The sequence below is a fragment of the Echinops telfairi genome, unplaced genomic scaffold (assembly GCF_000313985.2).
Source record: "Echinops telfairi isolate 266 unplaced genomic scaffold, ASM31398v2 ScPeMD7_22;HRSCAF=79, whole genome shotgun sequence".
NCBI classification, from domain to species: domain Eukaryota; kingdom Metazoa; phylum Chordata; class Mammalia; order Afrosoricida; family Tenrecidae; genus Echinops; species Echinops telfairi.
The window spans coordinates 3,843,430-3,850,925 of record NW_022103919.1 but is presented as its reverse complement, the minus strand read 5'-3'; the positions used below and the strand labels follow the sequence as shown (position 1 = coordinate 3,850,925).

The 7,496-nt window shown below is 57.1% G+C and overlaps 1 protein-coding gene across 1 annotated transcript in view; it reads right to left on the bottom strand.

Moving 5' to 3' along the window:
* The window catches only part of LRRC8A (leucine rich repeat containing 8 VRAC subunit A), a 29,826-nt gene extending 25,192 nt beyond the window's left edge, over positions 1-4,634 (bottom strand). The window contains exon 1 of the mRNA XM_004713267.2: positions 4,528-4,634. The gene's annotated coding sequence lies outside the window, so the exon portion shown is untranslated. The remainder of the gene's footprint in view (positions 1-4,527) is intronic.
* Positions 4,635-7,496: the final 2,862 nt, after the last annotated feature.

Sequence of the window (7,496 nt, the reverse complement as noted above, 5' to 3'; positions counted from 1 at the left end):
TGTCCCAGGCAGGGGGAAGGGCCTTTCCCAAGAAGCCTGAGGAGGACACTGGGTCACAGGCCCCCTCCTGGGAGGGTGTTGGGCCTGTGAATCTGCTCCACGGTCAGCGCACCCGGGCCACGTGCTTCCTCTGTTCCCAGGGCCAGAGAGGGGGCCACAGTGTGATACTGTCCTGTAGGCTCCTACACCCATACCCAGCTGGGGTGAGTCAGGGGTGGTGCCTGGCTTGGCACTCCCTGGCACACCCTCTATGGGGGAAGGAAGAGGGGGGCAGGCAGTTTCAGTTCTGCACTCTCTCCTATCTGGGCTGGGCCTCCCAAACAGGTTCATCCTCCTGCAAATCGACAAGGGCAGGCCCTACCTTCCAGGTGGCTGAGGGAGATGGGTGGCCCACCTGGGGCTTTCTGCATGCTCCCCCAGCCAAGCACACAGAGAGAGCAGGCAAGGCTCGGGGTCTCCCCGCACCCACTGGGCTGATATTAGAGAACCCAGGTCCTGAACCCCAAGGCTGGGCCTGTACCTCTTCTGCCTGAGCTCCCAACCTCCAGCCTAACCGGGATGGGAGCCCTTCGAGGTGCTTCCAGTGGGAGCTGAGAAAGCCACTTGGCCTCCCAAGCTCCAGGGTCTGCATCCGTAAAACAGATGAGTTCACTCCTTGGAGGGTGTCAGAAGGACTGGGTAAGACTGTGGCACAATGCCTGCCATGTAGCAGGCAGGGCTGTGGGAGGGAGGCCGTTAGGATGAAGGTGGGCTGTAAAAGTGTAGAAGCTGAGGCCTACAGGTGGTGACTTGCCCAAGGCCACCTGGCTAGGAGATGGTGGGAGGATCCACCTAGTGTGCTATCGCCTCGAAGGCAAGCAGGTCTCTCAGGTGTACTTGGGCAGCCAGAGCCCGAAGCCCACCACCTCCACCAGCCCCCTCCCGTTTCCTCTGGGGTTCAGGAAAAAGAGGTTTCTGCAGAGGGCCCTGGCCAGTCATGTTTGGATGCCTCTGGTCTCTCAGGTACAGCTTGAAGGATGGGAAGGTTTGTGCCTGGGAGGCAGGTGTCAGGTGTGGGCCAATGGGGGTAAAGACATGGGGTGGGGGGGATCCTTGAAGGCAGGTCTTGATCTGCTCTGAGCTCCCCAGCTGCCTTCTAGACAGGTTACGAAATGGGAACAGTTGTCTAGAGCGGCTGCAGGCACATCCTCCACCCAGTCCCAGGGGACCCTCGCCCAGCCAGCTGAGGCCAAGGGCTGAGGGGATCTTGTCCTGGGGATCCACCTAGTGCTGCCCAACTCTGGGCTGGAGTGGGGTTGCCCACAGGAGCCCTTTTACACGGAGCCAGAGGAAGATGCAATGGCCGACCCCCATGCCATGACCCCCCACTCCACCCACCCCTGTCTTCTTCAGAGGCCGGGGCCTGGCAGCAGGGCCTCCGAGTGGCATACGGAAGAGGTGGAATTTTACTCCAGTATGGAATGTCGCTCTAGGCATGAGCTATACTGCAGCAGGCTCTTCAATTTTGAGGTTTAGAGCCCTTGAGAGATGATGTTTAAACACAGACGAACTCATTCCGAGACAGAAGATGGGGCAGAAACACTTTGGGAAAGACAGCCAGGAAGCAGGGAATGGTTGTGGCAGGGAGTAACAGCTCTTTTGGAAACCTCAGCTCTACACAACCTGGAGATGGAAAGACTAAGCGAGACACACACACACACTCAGAGAGAGTTCACTAAAAACAGGCATGCGATCCAAGGGCCCAGGCCTTGGGATTGTTTGTCAGAGGTGGGGGCCAGAGCTGAGCGAATCACTCCTGGACAGTAGTTTGCCCGGGGATCTGCAAACCACCTGTGTCACCGCTGCTTGGGGGCTGCTTCGAAGAGCTGACTCTGGGAAACCGCATTTTAAACCCACTGCCCAGGTGACACGCATGGCCCCTCACCCTGAGTCGGGAGCAGCAGCTGCAGCAGGCAAGGGGAGGGGAGGTGGAAGGGGCCCAGGTTGCGAAGGCAGACGCTGAACCCAAGCTCTGGCCCTGGCACCTAGACACTGTGCAACTCCAGGCATGAGACGTGGCCCCTGCGGGCCTTGGTCTCCTCATCTGGAAACGAACACGACTCCTCCTGCCGCAGGCTGGGCGACCCCCATTAGGAGCCTGCGGGTGCGAGGGCTCTGTGGGGAGGGAGGAGCAGCTGAAAACACAGAGGGGTTCCGAGAAATAGATGGGACTTCATGACCAGCAGGGGAGGATGGAGTGGGAGAGGGGACCCGAGGGAACCGCTAGGGGAGGCCTGGCATCAGCAGCCCCCCCTGCCCCCCCACATGCTGCAAAGGCCTTCCCACACAACACTCTCCCGCTCCACCAACGAGAGCGAGAGCTCTCCTTCCCGCCTACCTCCAGGCCCCTGGAGGGCAGCTTTGGACAAGGTCATGGCAGGCCAACCCCTTCCTCCCTGCCTGCCCACTCTCATGACAGATAACTGAAAAGAGCAATCTAAGGGGGGATCACAGCCAAGGTTGCCTCCAGATACTGCTGGGTAAACTGAGTCAGGGCCAGCCTGTTCCTGAAGGGCCAGGAAGGAGCCGACTCCGGCAAACCTAATGCTGTGTGTCTGTGTCCATCCCAACAGGAGGCCAAACCTCTCAGGCCTCGGTGGTTTCCTCCAAGCTGTGCCTGGCACCGAGGAGGAATTCTGATCTCAGACAAGCAGGACCTGCTGCTTCCTGCTCCTCACTGCCTGGCAAGAGGGGCCAACCGGCTCAGGCCTCCCCTCTCCGGGGGGCAGAGTTCCTGAAAACCAACAGGAAACTCCTACAGGGCAGGGCCCCCCAGCTTGCTGATCTTCTCCCAATAAACAAGCGAGCCGGCAAAATCACACACCAGGCATCTCCACCTCCTCTGCTGCTGTGAAGGCCGGGACAAAGGCTGTGAGAGAGGGCAGTGTGGAGGGCTGGGGGGCAGCGGGGAGGCCCCCAGGTGTTCTGCAGGGACTACCTCTTGCCTGGGAAAACCGTCCGAAGTCCCATTAAATCAAACAATCGCAGGGGGCAAAACAGCAGCTCTAGTGTGACCCCGGTTTTTGTAAAACTAAACAAGTAGCAACAACAGATGTGGACGAACCCACCCTCCTCGTTCACCACGATCAACTCTGGAGACTGGCTCCCGGGCCGAGATGTTCGCTGTCTCCATTGTATTAAACATGCATACGTCACCAAAGCAGGGAATGAACAAGCGGCTACGCTGGCAACTACCCCCAAAGGTAAGATGAAATTTCCTCTGGAAGTCTGGGCGGGGAGGCCCAGCCCTCCCGGCCCAGAAGGCTGAGGTGGGAGGGGGTGTGGGGCAGCTTCAAGCAGAGAACAACTCAGCTGAGCCAGAATTCTGGGAATTGGGGTTCAAGTCCCTGACCCTGTTTTCTTTTCTGATGGCATTGGGCAAGTTACTTCCTGATCTGGAGCCTCAGTTTCTGCATCTGTAAGCAGGAGATAGCGGCCACTGCCCAAGCTTCCTGGAGCGATCACATGAGCTCCCTGATGTGGACATGTTTTACATATTGAGGCTCTCCACGCTCCTGAAGGTTTATAGTCTCAGAAACCCCAACAATGGTCACTATGAGTCGGGGCCAACTTGATGGCAGTAGGTCTGGTTGGCTTTGGTTATACACACAACACCGTAGGCGAGGGCGCCCTCCCTAAGAGCATCAATGCATTTCATCCTCAGAACTTCCTAAGGGGAAGTATATGCCAATTAATACCCAGGGCCAATGTGTCTATCCCGACTCACTGGTAGGGTGTTCGAGGCTGTGATTCTTTATTGGAACAGGTTGCCTCGTCTTTCTCCCTCGGGAAGGCTGGTGGGTTTGAACTATCGCTTTCATACAGATGAGAAGAGTGAGGCGCAGTGACTTGCCCACAAGCACGCCTGAGCACCAAGCAGCTGGGACTCAAACCCCGGGCGGACTGTAGACGCTGGTGCACAGCCTGGGCTGGGCTCTCTCCTGCCTTTGGAACCATTCCCAGAGCACGGGCCAAGGAAGCCGAGTCTTCAAAGATGTCTGTGTGATCTGATCGCAAATGTGGGGGAAACGTGATCTGCTAGCTCCCGTGCTCGCCTCCACACAGTCAAAGTTCTGGAAACTCCCGCAGCAAGGAGAACAGTGAGTTGCTGCTTCCTGGGTTCTGGGATCACCATGGCCCCAGGAACTGGTGTTCCGTGGAACGCACCTTGGGAAACGGGCTCACGAGGCAGCACATTAGCAACGCAACTTCATAAGGTCTGGGATGAAGGAGCAAAGATCTGAGATTCCCAAGGCAACTTGACACTGGCATTCAGGGAGTACAGCAACCAGAAGTGAGCTTAGCGGGCCACCAGGTGGGAAAAGAACAAGAGCTCTGTCTTGTGTCACCCCTGGCTGGCCTGCGCATCCTGGCTTCAGGTGAGAAGAACAAAGGAACGCAGAGACAGAGATGCTGCACTTTGCTCCCTAGGTCAGGGCGTCACCTGACCAGGCCAGTTGGCCAGGTGGAGAGGGGCTCAGTCCTTACCCGGTGGAGGGCTCTGCTATCTGCGCGTTGGCTGTCGGTGCAGAGGCTGGCCCACGTCTGTCTGGGCAGGGTCCTGGCATTCCCTCCGCTCCATGGAAGCTGCCTCCCTACGAGGAAGCGAGAGCCACTGTCAGGTGGGGGAGTGTGCCTACGGCAGATTGCACTGCAGTGCTACCAGCATTTTCTGAGTGTCTGCTTGGTGTCAAGTCCTGGGCTGGGCTCTGGTGATAGGACAGACTCAGGCAAGGTGCCTGCCTCTCCTCGGAGCCTGGTCTACTTAGGAGATGCCAAGTCAACAATTACAATCTTGAATGCCCACGGCTCTGCTGGAGGGAACTCAGAAGCCATAGGAACACGGAAGCACCAATTCCAGACAAGCGGGGTCAGGGAAGGTTTCCTGGAAGAGGTGCTGCCTGAGTTGACTCCTGAGGGAGAGTAGGAGTTGGAGAAGGGCATTCCAGGCAGAAGGAACAGCACAGGCTTGGCTGGAAGGAAGAAAATAGGACATCCAGAGAATGAACACTAGTTCAGATTGGCGAGACCTAGGGCTGGAAGCAGGAAGCGGTAAAAGATGAACCGCAGTGGGGTCTAGGCGAAGCATTTAGTGAGGCTCTACTAGAGGCCGAGCATTCTGCTCAGAACTGGGGATACAAGGTGAACAGACAGGTGGGGAGAGGAGCGCCACTGGACTACACTAGGGGTAAGGCAAGGGCTGCGGGGGTAGAGAAGGAGCCTCTAAAGGAGGCAGGAGCTGGGAGGGGACACAGCTGGAAGACAAGCAGGAGTCAGCCAGGCAAAGAGGGGGCATTCCCAGACTGGGCCCTGAGCAGACCAAGGAGGGACTGTGGAGTCTGAGGCCACTGAACACATATCACACCTATTCAATTCCAGGCACTGGGTTGGGAGAGCAGGGGTCAAAGGCAGAGACAGATCCTAACCCACATGGAGTGTTGGCAGCTAGGCAGTACAGTACCCAGAGCTGTCAAGGTACCAGAGACAAGCCAAGCCAACTTCAGCAAGGGAGAGGACACTTATTGCAGGCAGCCCAGACTGCCTATCACTGATGCTCCTATTTCTCCGTCTTCCTGACTATCCCCTGCATAAAGAGTTGGGCTCAGAAACACACAGGGCAGTTCTACCCTGTCCTACAGGGTGGCTGCGAGTTGGCGTCCACTGGATGGGGCTGACTTTGGTTTGGTTTTGTTTAACCCCTCGGTAGCTATGGACTATGTCAGTGGTCTCTCTATCTATTATCGTGCTAGCCAACACCGTATCAGAAGTTATGTGTGTTCTGGTCTGCTCCTACTTCTAGAATGCAGTTCCAATGACAATCAGTATTCATCCTCGTTTTCACAGCCCCATTCCTGGCCCAGGACAAGCACTCAGTAAAAGTCAATGGAATGAATGAATAAACCAACCAACCAATCCATCAAGGGATAAAGACATGGAGTTCTGGGCTCTAGGGCCCCACATCCATGCCACCTAAACCCCCATGAGGTCTTAGCCTGTCATTCTGTGCCTCGGTGTGAACACCTGGAATCCTCTCGACTCTCCTATGGTTAAGTCAGGAACCAAGCTGATAACTTCCCTTCAACTCCTGCAGGTGAGTGAGCTTTAGGCCAGGCCAGGAAGCCACCCCAGGCCCAGTCAGCTCCCCAAGTGCTGATGCACAAGGGCAAACCTCTGGGGCACAAAGCAAACTGCTTCCTGGTGGTTGTGCCCAGGGGATGGAGAATAAATGCACCTGGGGGAATTCTGGGGGAAGTCACAAACATTTTTTGGGGTACCAACTCTGTGTTCTACAACCCCTGGAAGGCAGAAGGGCTCTAGGCCCCACCCCCAAAGAACTTCCAAGACTGGGAAGACAGGACTACAGAGCAGTCTCTCGTGTCCAGCACCTCCCCCTCAGCCCATCCTGCTGCACAAGCATCTCTCCTTGCCTCCTCTTGGGACCCAGAGGTAGACCTGACCTTCACAGAGGTAAGGCCAGCATGACTGAGCCAAGGGATACAGCTCAGGCTGGTCCTGCTGGACATACTCCTACTCTCCCATGCTCTCACAGGAATTTCCAACAGTCTGTCTGCTCCAGAGGGCAGGATACAGTCTGGCAGGGGCTAATGGAAAGGTGAGAAAGGCGTTCAGCTGGGAGGCTTTCCGTTCTTGCAGCCGCCTCCTCCCCATTTGAGGTCCACAGTCCCTTTTCCTCACCAAGCGAGCTCTCTCCTATCCTAGTCAAGAGGGTTCCTGAAGTGGGGCAGGAGAACAGTCATCGCACCCACCCAGCCAGGTCACTGTCAGGACAAAGCTGCTAGATAACCCCCACCCCATCTATTCCCCTTCCTCACCCAAAAGCAGCAACTGCGTCAGGTCAGCTGAGAATCAGCCTGATCTTGGGAGGCGCCGAGCGGCCAGGAACCCCAAGGCCCCCAAGCTATGTTCTTTCAATAAGGCAGCCAACTTCGCTTGACCTACAGCCAGACCAGGCCCAGGCTTCATCCGGTCTGGCTCTCGGGCCCATCTGGATGCTCAGGACTCGGGCAGGGCTGGGGGGACCCTTCCTCAGAACTCCAGCCCAGGCAGAGGGCTTCCTACCTAGTCAAAGCACTCGCCAGGTCTGGTAAGGAGGGGAAGGAAGGAGTCTATGGGAAGAGGAGGGTATCAGGGACCGGGAAGTCAGAAAGCAAGCTGAAGATTTGTAGCCAAAAACGAACCGGCAAGGGAAGAGTCCAGCGGTGGAATCCCTAGGCAGGTGGGTGGGTGTGGACCCAGGCAGGAGGTTTGGAGGATGTGTGCGTGTGCGTGTGTGTGTGTGTGTGTGTGTAAAGGAGGCAGGAGAGTAAAGACGGAAACTCCGGTTTGCAAAACGCAAGGCGCACGAGGGTGCCAGGGTGGGGAGCCCGGTGACCGAGGCGATGAAGGGACCCGGCGGGAGACCGGCCCCAGCGGCCGCAGGAGGCCACTAGAGAGCC